We start from the raw sequence: 12,336 nt of genomic DNA, 5'->3' as shown, positions 1-12,336 counted from the left end.
GCTCAATCCGAGGGGCGGGATAAACGGCTGTCTTTCAAATTCCCTCTGCACGCAATAGGACAGCGCTTCAACCAACCAGAGCGTTTTCCCAACAGTGGAGCTAGTTGATAGATTAAACTTTTGGCAAAACTACGAACACATCTTCCTTTTTTTAAGAATGACTTAAGTGCCGTTCTATGCTCTTTTCTCAAAGAAAAACCTAACTCCAAGTCCTCCAGAGTCGCGGACAAAGCCGATTCGAAAGATGTTCGCCAGCAGCAGCCATTCTTTGTTTTCAAGTGGCAGGTAACCATCGCAACTCTGTTGTCATATGTTAAGCCCGCCCCGCCTACTCTATACACGACATGATTGGCCTGACCCAATTTAGGTTTTTGCAGCTCGAAAGTCAATGGAGAGTTGCTAGACTGCCCTGGCTGCAAAATACATTTTGCTGCCGCTAGGGTGCGTCTAGATTTCTAGGCTAGTATTTTCTGATTTACAGGATAACAAAAGTAGATATCCATAAATCCCTCTGTAATTTTTTTCCCATCTAATACGTGAACACAATGAAAAAATAATTTTTTAACCTGGCTTTATCCAATACTCAGATATCGTTTTTTTAAATATATGCAAATTAGTGCATATTTGATTAGATATTGCCTGATTTGCATATTTAAACATTAAATTAAAGAAAACTTGTAATACATTTTTTTCTCATCCTAATGTAGGTAATCAACTGGGAAAGTTTCATGGTGATATCTGCTAGTTAAATTTGTTACCCTATTCACCTGTAGTGTCTCGCCTTAAGAAGAATGGCGTCTACGCTAATATTAGTCTCTCTGTTTATCCCGAGGTTTACCATAGTCCGCTGGATCCAGGTTGTATCCAAATCTGATGAAGGACCTGCGCCTGAACACGACGACAACGCAGCCCTGAAGTGTCAACTAGTCTCTAACCTGTGAAGGGCTCCTTCCCTTTACCTCTGTACAGATAAAACGTTATCAAAATGATTCCAGTTCACATGGATAAGCGGAAGCGACTAAAAATTCTGTATTATGCAGGCCAGACAAGTAATTTGGTGTTGTTAATTTGTAAAGAAAGACTACACGCCTGCACACATATATTCAAATACACATACCTATAGACTAAACACATAATATGCATACATTAAAATGTTTCTGTTTTCAGTTAAAACAGTGTCGTGTAAGCGGCCCCTAAGTTAATAACTAATGATCTTTGCAATGGAAGTGAATCAATCAAAAACTAATTTAAGCTGGACAATAACTTTATTCTAGAGCTGCTGTAAAGCCAAAACAATCTCTGTTATTTTCATTTCCTATTATCACTGTAAAGCTGCTTTGAAACAATCTATATTGTAAAGGCGCTACATAAATGAAGGTGACTTGACTTGACCAGAGCGCTGCAGAGGAACAGCAGTCCAGGCACCGACCTCTGAAGAGCGTACCTCAATGGCGAGCGATAGGTGGCTTCTCAAAGACAGCATAGCCGAGTGAAGGGGACAATAGCGCTGTAGGCAATAGGTTCGACCCGTCCCTCACTCGAGCGCCATTGGCTATTGCTATTGCAATAGCGTGATTCAGTCAGGCTTCAGCATTTTCGAAGAAAGAAGTTTCCCCAAAGCGTCAGCTAATGACGCAATGTCGAGAAACCTACCTCGAAAGGGAACTTCTGTTTCAGTAATGAGAAGTTAATCATTCAGACCATTTTTAAATAAATTATGAATCGTTCATTTAAATATTATAACTGTTGGCATTTTGCTTTATGTCCTGTTTTCATTGTAGACGGTAAGCGATAGTGTTGTCACGTACGCGTCACGTATTTCGGTACAAGTTGGTACTGAAATTTAAAAAATTTCCCTCTAGCGTTTTAAGTGCTGTTAAATGGATTCAACTGCTAATCATAATCAGGATAGCAGGAGACCTGAGCAACGGGAGTTAGAAAAGTCAGAATCAGAAATCGATGTAGTGGAAAAGGCAACAACGTCTTCTGTGAGAGAACATCACTGATCAACTTGTGAATGATGGGAAAATCATTCCGGGAAATCTTAAGTTGTATGGTCAGTCTCGGTCTCAGTGCCTTTTAATTGCTGTTTTTGAACCGGAAGTGCTAAAATGCAACTCATTTCCGCATTTTGGCCTACAAAGTGATGACATACCTGCAACACTATTGGAATAAGTACTAGTACTGGAATAAGTACTATCTTTAAAGGGGGGGTGAAACACTCAGTTTCAGTCAATCTCATGTTAATCTTGAGTACCTATAGAGTAGTATTGCATCCTTCATATCTCCAAAAAGTCTTTAGTTTTATTATATTTATAAAAGAAAGATTTTTTACGGAAAAAAACGAGCGGCTGGAGGCGTGCCGTGTGGGCGGAGCTAAAGAATCCTGACGCGCCGTTAACACACAGACATTTGAAGCAGTTTTACTCACTGCCTGCGGTTCCAACGCACGACCGTGAACCTTTATCGTTGGGACTGCTCCATCCTTAAGCATTAGACGATCTGCAAATGCAGCGCAGCCGATGACTTCCCTAAAGCCGAGCACAGCGATTTGATGGGCGTACTGCTTTCGCTCTCTCGCTCTGGTCTACGGGTGTGCGCGCGCCCTTCCGGGAGAAGTGCCTGTCGGTACACGATCCGTTCCACCGATCCGTTCCACCTACACGATCCGTTTCACGCATGCGCGTAATTACGTACGTTAAATGGGTCAATCCTGGGATTCGGTAATATTTCAACTTGGACTTTTTAAATTTTTTAACTACATATGATTACATTTCTAAATACCCACATTATTAGGCACATATCAAACCTTCAAAAAATCATATTTTCCCATCTCAGGCATTAAAGACTTTTTATTATTTGCAGTTTTTTTCAGATTTGTACACCTTTTATTCTCAACCCCATGACGGACAAAATTGAATTAGTTTAAACAGGATTTTACACAAAACTTGTTATAAAACAAACATCTACCTACTGCTCATGTGTCCCTCATACCAATTCAGTGACTTCAAATGTAACATTTATGATCATTTTCACATTTGTATGTGATGCAAGTTACAAATATCCAAATTGTTTGTCCGTGGTCTCTTTATTTTAGTAAGAAAAAATGTAATTTAGATGTTTCACTAAAACCACAATTTTACTATGTTAGCCCTTAACATGTCGGGTGGTGATCAGCAAGAAATGCTTTAATTTTTAATTGTCTTCCTTATTTTATTTTCCAAAAATATTAATGTGACAGGGTTGAGAATACTGTGATGGGGTTGAATACTGTAACAGGGTTGAAAGGACACATTGGCCTACTTTTAATTTGTATTTGTTTAATACGAAAATCCCTCTTGGAGACTCAAACAAAACACTATTTTATTTTTGGCAACCATGTAATAAAGACATAGTCATATTTAGTTTTTTCGTTTTTACTTTATTATCTGAACTGCAGTGAGAATTTAAACAAAGAAAACTACTGCAGACAGTACGGTCGTTAGTAACTTTCACCTTTTATCAAATGGGCACAATAGGTAAATTCACTAGTGTCTAAAACATTCCTCAATGCTGAAACATAAAACAAAACTGCAGCAGATAACGGCAGATTGGAAGGCCAATCTCTTCCAGCTGGCCTCGTAGTGATTCTGGCAAACCGTCCAGCGCCTCAGGAGAGGGAAGCAGTGCCCTACCAACACTGTCTACAGTGGAGGTGGGCAGCTGTTGACCTCAACTGGGGATGTCGTTGGACGGTGGAAGGAATACTTCGAGGATCTCCTCAATCCCGCGTCACGTCTTCCATTGAGGAAGCAGAGGCTGAGGGCTCAGAGGTGGACTCGTCCATCACCCAAGCTGAAGTCATCGAGGTAGTCAAGAAACTCCTCGGTGGCAAGGCACCGGGGGTGGATGAGATCCGCCCTGAGTACCTCAAGTCTCTGGATGTTGTGGGGCTGTCTTGGCTGACACGCCTCTGCAGCATCGCGTGGCGGTCGGGGACAGTGCCTCTGGGATGGCAGACCGGGGTGGTGGTCCCTCTTTTTAAGAAAGGGGACCGGAGGTGCTGTAGTGTTCCTACAGGGGGATCACACTTCTCAGTCTCCCTGGGAAAGTCTATGCCAGGGTACTGGAGAGGAGAATATGGCCGATAGTAGAACCTCGGATTCAGGAGGAACAGTGCGGTTTTCGCCCAGGCCGTGGAACACTGGACCAGCTCTATACCCTCTACAGCGTGCTGGAGAGTTCATGGGAGTTTGCCCAACCAGTCCACATGTGCTTTGTGGATTTGGAGAAGGCATTCGACTGTGTCCCTCGCGGCGGCCTGTGGAGGGTGCTCCGGGAATATGGGGTCCGGGGTCCTTTGCTAAGGGCTGTCCGGTCCCTGTACGACCAAAGCAGGAGCTTGGTTCGCATTGCCGGCAGTAAGTCAGATTTCTTCCCGGTGCATGTTGGACTCCGGCAGGGCTGCCCTTTGTCGCCGGTTCTGTTCATAATTTTTATGGACAGAATTTCTAGGCGCAGCCAGGGGCCGGAGGGTGTCAGGTTTGGGGACAACACGATTTCATCTCTGCTTTGCGGATGATGTTGTCGTGTTGGCCCCTTCAGACCAGGACCTTCAGCATGCACTGGGACGGTTTGCAGCCGAGTGTGAAGCGGCTGGGATGAGAATCAGCACCTCCAAACCCGAGGCCATGGTCCTCAGTCGGAAAAGGGTGGCTTGCCCACTTCAGGTTGGTGGAGAGTTCCTGCCTCAAGTGGAGGAGTTTAAGTATCTTGGGGTCTTGTTCACGAGTGAGGGAAGGATGGAACGGGAGATTGACAGACGGATCGGTGCAGCTTCCGCAGTAATGCGGTTGATGTACCGGTCTGTCGTGGTGAAGAAAGAGCTGAGCTGCAAGGCGAAGCTCTCGATTTACCGGTCAATCTACGTTCCTACTCTCACCTATGGTTATGAGCTTTGGGTCATGACCGAAAGGACAAGATCCTGGATAAAGGCGGCTGAAATGAGCTTTCCCCGCAGGGTGGCTGGGCGATCCCTTAGAGATAGGGTGAGAAGCTCGGTCACTCGGGAGGAGTTCAGAGTAGAGCCGCTGCTCCTCCACATCGAGAGGGGCCAGCTGAGGTGGCACGGGCATCTGTTCCGGATGCCTCCTGGACGCCTTCCCGGGAAGGTGTTCCCGGCGCGTCCCACTGGGAGGAGTCTCCCGGCTGGCCTGGGAACGCCTCGGTGTCCCTCCGGAAGAGCTAGAGGAAGTGTCTAGGGAGAGGGAAGTCTGGGCATCTCTGCTTAGACTGCTACCCCCGCGACCCGGCCCCGGATAAGCGGAAGAAGATGGTATGGTATGGTACATGCTCTAAACTAATTTTCTACTCTCAACTTATTAGTTATGATTTTGGTAATAATATATTTACTGAAATTAAATTTCTAAATTGAAATCATTGATTAAATTAAATTAATAACTCAACCCTGTCACAAAGTTTACAACCCCGAAACAGTGACATACAGTGAGGAAAATAAGTATTTGAACACCCTGCTATTTTGCAAGTTCTCCCACTTGGAAATCATGGAGGGGTCTGAAATTGTCATCGTAGGTGCATGTCCACTGTGAGAGACATAATCTAAAAAAAAAATCCAGAAATCACAATGTATGATTTTTTAACTATTTATTTGTATGATACAGCTGCAAATAAGTATTTGAACACCTGAGAAAATCAATGTTAATATTTGGTACAGTAGCCTTTGTTTGCAATTACAGAGGTCAAACGTTTCCTGTAGTTTTTCACCAGGTTTGCACACACTGCAGGAGGGATTTTGGCCCACTCCTCCACACAGATCTTCTCTAGATCAGTCAGGTTTCTGGGCTGTCGCTGAGAAACACGGAGTTTGAGCTCCCTCCAAAGATTCTCTATTGGGTTTAGGTCTGGAGACTGGCTAGGCCACGCCAGAACCTTGATATGCTTCCTACAGAGCCACTCCTTGGTTATCCTGGCTGTGTGCTTCGGGTCATTGTCATGTTGGAAGACCCAGCCTCGACCCATCTTCAATGCTGTAACTGAGGGAAGGAGGTTGTTCCCCAAAATCTCACAATACATGGCCCCGGTCATCCTCTCCTTAATACAGTGCAGTCGCCCTGTCCCATGTGCAGAAAAACACCCCCAAAGCATGATGCTACCACCCCCATGCTTCACAGTAGGGATGGTGTTCTTGGGATGGTACTCATCATTCTTCTTCCTCCAAACACGTTTAGTGGAATTATGACCAAAAAGTTCTATTTTGGTCTCATCTGACCACATGACTTTCTCCCATGACTCCTCTGGATCATCCAAATGGTCATTGGCAAACTTAAGACGGGCCTTGACATGTGCTGGTTTAAGCAGGGGAACCTTCCGTGCCATGCATGATTTCAAACCATGACGTCTTAGTGTATTACCAACAGTAACCTTGGAAACGGTGGTCCCAGCTCTTTTCAGGTCATTGACCAGCTCCTCCCGTGTAGTTCTGGGCTGATTTCTCACCTTTCTTAGGATCATTGAGACCCCACGAGGTGAGATCTTGCATGGAGCCCCAGTCCGAGGGAGATTGACAGTCATGTTTAGCTTCTTCCATTTTCTAATGATTGCTCCAACAGTGGACCTTTTTTCACCAAGCTGCTTGGCAATTTCCCCGTAGCCCTTTCCAGCCTTGTGGAGGTGTACAATTTTGTCTCTAGTGTCTTTGGACAGCTCTTTGGTCTTGGCCATGTTAGTAGTTGGATTCTTACTGATTGTATGGGGTGGACAGGTGTCTTTATGCAGCTAACACCCTCAAACAGGTGCATCTAATTTAGGATAATAAATGGAGTGGAGGTGGACATTTTAAAGGCAGACTAACAGGTCTTTGAGGGTCAGAATTCTAGCTGATTGACAGGTGTTCAAATACTTATTTGCAGCTGTATCATACAAATAAATAGTTAAAAAATCATATATTGTGATTTCTGGATTTTTTTTTTTTTTTAGATTATGTCTCTCACAGTGGACATGCACCTACGATGACAATTTCAGACCCCTCCATGATTTCCAAGTGGGAGAACTGCAAAATAGCAGGGTGTTCAAATACTTATTTTCCTCACTGTATGTGACGGGGTTGAGTGTGATGGGGTTGAGTTTTTTTGCTCAAAATGGCCACTGCTCTTAATGTGGTGTAGAAGAGTGGGCCACATGGCAGCCAATGAAATAAGTATATTTTAGATTTTTATGGATTAAAATTTTGAAAAGTCTTAATTGTATGTGACGGGGTTGAGTTGTTAAGCTTGACAGTAACCTCCCTGACTATAATACACCTCAAAAAATGAATAAAAAGTGTGATATCACTCATCTTCTTCTGCACCATGCTGTTGAAGAGAGCTGAATGATGCAACTTCCTGTGAATGATGTCACATATGGGTGGAGTCTAAATTATTATGGGCGGAGAATGGTTGGGTTGAGTTCAGACTGAGGTACGTAACTTTATAAGTTGTTTTTTATCAAATATCTTGCATTTAAAAAAAAAAATTTCTTTTCAAAAGCAAAAAACACAAATAAATACTTGCATTATTGCCGAAAATTATAGACACTGTGCACATTTTATTAATTATTTTCCAAATACAAATTCAGTGAAGAACCTCAGGGACATGACAAAATGCTTGCTGTAAGACAGAAATAAGATTTTTTTTAATGATAAAAATTACTTAAATGCAATAATTATTTGTATTCATTATAAAGGACATACCAAAGTATTGTGAAAAGCTTTTAACATTTCATTTTGGTGAACCACCACTTTCAAAAATCTAGGGGACTGAAATATTACCGAATCCCAGGAATGACCCAAATAACAAACGGGTTATTATGGACGTATTTTGTTATTCTGTGCCGTGATGAAGACAGAAATATTATGTCGGTGTCTGTAACAGTTTTATACACTGCTGTCACGTTATTTGAGCTGTATCTGGATGAAGGTAGACTGCTGACAGTGAGTCGTGTTGACAGAGTTCAGGGAAAACTTCCTAATGTCAAGTTTAAAATGAATACGCGCTTAAGGTGCGTGACAAAAACACCTGCACACTTCAGTTAGTGCGATTCAAGTGTTTACATGGTTAAAAACAGCGTACGCCACCTGTTTTAATACGATTATAGTTGACGCGATTATGAGCTTATCACATTAAGTATTGTGTTTACATGAGGTAAAGCATAATCGCAATATTGCTAAAATCCCATTATACGCAATTACGCATGCGTAGAACGGATCATGCAGGTGGAACGGATCGTGTACCGACAGTGCCCTTAGGACCCGTATAAGGAAATTCCGCCGCATCTGACGTCACACACGCCCATACTCGAAAAAAAGGCTGAGTCCGAATTCGCCTACGACCTAAAAGTATGTACTTTTTTTGTGAGGAAAAAGTACATACTTTTGAGTGTGTAGCAAAAGAGTATGCACGTTCTGGGACATACTTCGATGACGTCATGCAACGTACCCTGATGAAAATGAACCATGCTTTTACTATAGTAAAAGTGTAGTAGCCATGTTTCTTTGGTTGGACTGATAAAATTAACATTTGTACAGCCACAGTATTACTACAAATAAGTCAGTGTGGTTAAACTATGGTTAGTGTAGTAAAAGGTGTTTATTTTCATAAGAGTTTATAGTAAGGTATATATCTAAGACAGAAACATCAAAAGAAATACATAAAAAAAGACACTTGCATGACACTGTACTAGAGCCTTTTTATTTACCCTACAAGATAAACACGGTACTTTTTTGGCACAACATAAACCCATTAATATTACGATACAATAAAATATAACTTTAATTAGGGTTAAACATTTGAATTCTTACACTTAAAAACTGAGGGCGCATCTCCGCTGCTGCATCCGGTGTGTTAAAAATACAGTCGTATTTTTAAATTTCGCGGTCTTTCTCCTCTGTTATTGACGCAACTTGAGATTTTAAATATTAGCTATAGAATATACACAATTTACATATACAATATACAATTTAATTTAATCTTACCTTGCATATAGCAGCGGGATTTAGCATTCTACATAAAGCTACCACATAATAACCCTAAACCAGCTCACGTTAGCTACAAGTTATTGCGAGAACAGATTTAGATCAGGCATTGACTTACTTGACTTATTCCTGTAAGCTCCTTATGGAGCATAGGGCTGCAACAACACCACGCCAACGCACTCTGTTCTGGGCTGTTTTCTTCAGCTGAGTCCATGTCACTCCGGCGGCCTTCACTTCGCTCTCGACTGACCTTCTTCCACGTCTGTTTGGGCCGTCCCACTTTCCTTTTTCCTTGTGGGTTCCAGTCTAGTGCTTGCCTTGTGACGTTGTCGACAGGTTTGCGAAGTGTGTGACCTATCCACCCCCATTTTCTTTTCTTGATGTCCTTACCGACTGGGTTCTGGTTGGTTCTGCTCCATAGGTCTGTATTGGAAATCTTCTCAGGCCACCTAATGTTGAGGATGTGGCGCAAGCACTTATTTACAAATGTCTGTATCTTGTTGGTGATGGTGTTGGTAACCCTCCATGTTTCGGACCCATAGAGGAGGACTGCTTTCACGTTGGTGTTAAAGATGCGGACTTTGCTGCGCTGGGATAAGGCCTTGGAGTTCCAGATGGGCCGCAGGGTGTTGAACGCTACCCTTGCTTTGCTAATCCGGATCTTAACGTCATCGTCTGCGCCGCCATCAATGTTGACCACGCTTCCTAAGTACACAAAGCGGTCGGTCTCCACCAGGTCTTCTCCCTGTAGCTGCAGTGGCTGATGTAGTCGGTTGTTCATCCGCATCACCACTGTTTTCTTGATGTTGATTTTCAGGCCGGTCTTCTCTGCCTCCTCCGCTAGCCGTGTTAGCTTGGACTGTGCATGCTGCTGCTTGTGGGACAGGAGGCCGACGTCGTCCGCAAAATCCAGGTCCTCTAGATGTTTGGTAAAGGTCCACTGGATGCCGGTGTTGCTGCCCTCTGTGGTTCTTCTCATGATCCAGTCTATAACGATCAGAAAAATCGTCGGCGAGAGCATACAACCTTGCCTCACTCCTGTCTTCACTGCGAAGGGGTCTGTCAGCTTCCCGTTGTGAATAATCTGACAAGATGAGTCCTCATAAAGCTGCTGAATAATATTTATGAGCTTTTGCGGGATTCCGTAGTGCTGCATCAGCTTCCAGATGGTCTCCCTGTCGACACTGTCGAACGCTTTTTCAAAGTCAACGAAGGTCGTGTACAAAGGAGTCTGCCATTCGATGGATTGCTCGATGATGATACGCAAAGTGGCGATATGGTCTATACATGAACGATCTTGTCTAAATCCTGCCTGTTCTGCTCTCAGCCTCTTATCTAGAGCCTCCTTCAGTCTCTCTAGGATTATTCTGGTCAGCACCTTGCTGGGGATGGACAGCAGCATGATTCCTCGCCAGTTGCAGCACTGGGAAAGGTCACCTTTCTTGGGAAGCTTTACCAAGTACCCGAGCTTCCAGTCGGCCGGCACTTGCTCCTGTTCCCATATCTTCACCAGGAAGGGGTGCAACATCTCTGCTGCTGCTGCCGCATCTATCTTTAGAGCTTCTGGGGGGATGCCGTCAGGGCCTGGTGCCTTGCCGTTCTTCAGGGACTTGATGGCTTTGATGATCTCTGCCTTGGTTGGTGGATTGGTGTTGATACAGAGGGGTTCTTCTGCTGGTGGTATGTCAGGAACTGTTTGCGATGGTGGTCTGTTAAGAATTTCTTCAAAATGTTCCCTCCATCTTTTCCTTTGCCCCTCATCACTTGTGATGTTTCTCCCATTCTTGTCCTTGACTGACTTACTCGGGTTGAAACTCTTTCCTGACAAGGCCCGGGTAATCTCGTACACTCTCCTCATGTTGTTCTGCTTAGCTGCTCTTTCTGCCTCTTCTGTCAAGTTGTGTACAAATTGTCTTTTGTCCTACGCCCGGACTCAACACACCAAGTGACCGGATTATTCACCACACCGGCTGCCATGTTTACATCACCACCATCACCACAAAGCTCCTCCCTCCCGCATGCAATGGGTTGTGGGCAATATTAGCCGTTAGAGTGTGCATTGATCTGCACTTCGAATTCTAACCGGAAATAGTAGGCCATCCGGGTATCTTTGGAATACTCATTTCAACATACTACGATTTGGGGCATACTAATTCTAGTTTCGCATACTATTTAGGATGAATAGTATGCGAATTGGGACTCAGCCAAACTTTCCGAAACTTGTGACAAACCGGAAGGAGTATTTTTGGCACAGAAATACTCCATCAAACGTACAACTTAATTTTTGAAACTTTGTCCATGTTTAGCATGGGAATCCAACTCTTAACAGTGTAAAAAACTCAGTATGCATGAAATAGCATTTTACCCCCCCCCCCCCCCCCCATTAACTGTATCTATTAAAGTGTATTATGGGATTAAATAAAATGCACTTTTGAACAGCCAACATGAGCTCCTTTCGATTGCGGGTTGGCAAGCCGTTTTAACATTTAATCCTTAAAATGCACTAGTATATGCAACTAATTACTTTTTATTCCATTAGGTAGGCTTCTTTATTTGCTACTAGTGCTTATTCTTTAATAACGAGCTCCAGCAGTTCGGACTAGCAGGTAGCCACAGGGCGGAAGTGAGGAGTGGAGCCGAACATTTTCTTTTATTAAATAAAGGCAACAAGCTGTCTGTAATATTGTCACGTGGTATTGATTAAAGTGTTTATCTGCCAAAAATATTGAATCTGTGCTGCACACGTCTTTCTCGTTTATTTTTATTTACTTTATTGTAGGCTATTTTCCTGTGGTCAGTTCACTTTTTTCTTTTTCTTTTTTGGATAGGGTGTTGTAAATGAGCTTTACAATTACTGTATGCTTTGTATTTATTATTTATAAATAGCTAATAAAACATTTACGTTTATGAACATAGTTTTTTTTTGCATTTGTGAAAATATGGATATTCATTTTAATCATATGCAGAAAGTCTATGATACATTGGGCTTAAAATCAAATGTGTTTTAAGATGAATTTATTTTTGTATGAAGTTGGCTTTTTTTTTTATTATAGCTATTTATATCATATATTTGATAAAATATTGGTTTTCATAAAGTGAAATGCACAATTCATTCACTTGTTCTGTATAAGTCTATATGTCACGTCACATCATATGTTACAAGTATTATTTGTAACAACATGAACACGAAGGAAATAATATTACATAATACTGAATCTGAATTGCATAATAATAATCTGAATGGTAAACTAGAATACGGTAACATTTTAATATAGGCTATTCATTTATTTAAAATAAAAAAGTTGTATATTTGTATATCGTTGAACTAA

The sequence above is a fragment of the Rutilus rutilus genome, assembly GCF_951802725.1.
Source record: "Rutilus rutilus genome assembly, chromosome: 12".
Lineage (NCBI taxonomy): Eukaryota > Metazoa > Chordata > Actinopteri > Cypriniformes > Leuciscidae > Rutilus > Rutilus rutilus.
This window is presented reverse-complemented; position numbering follows the sequence as displayed.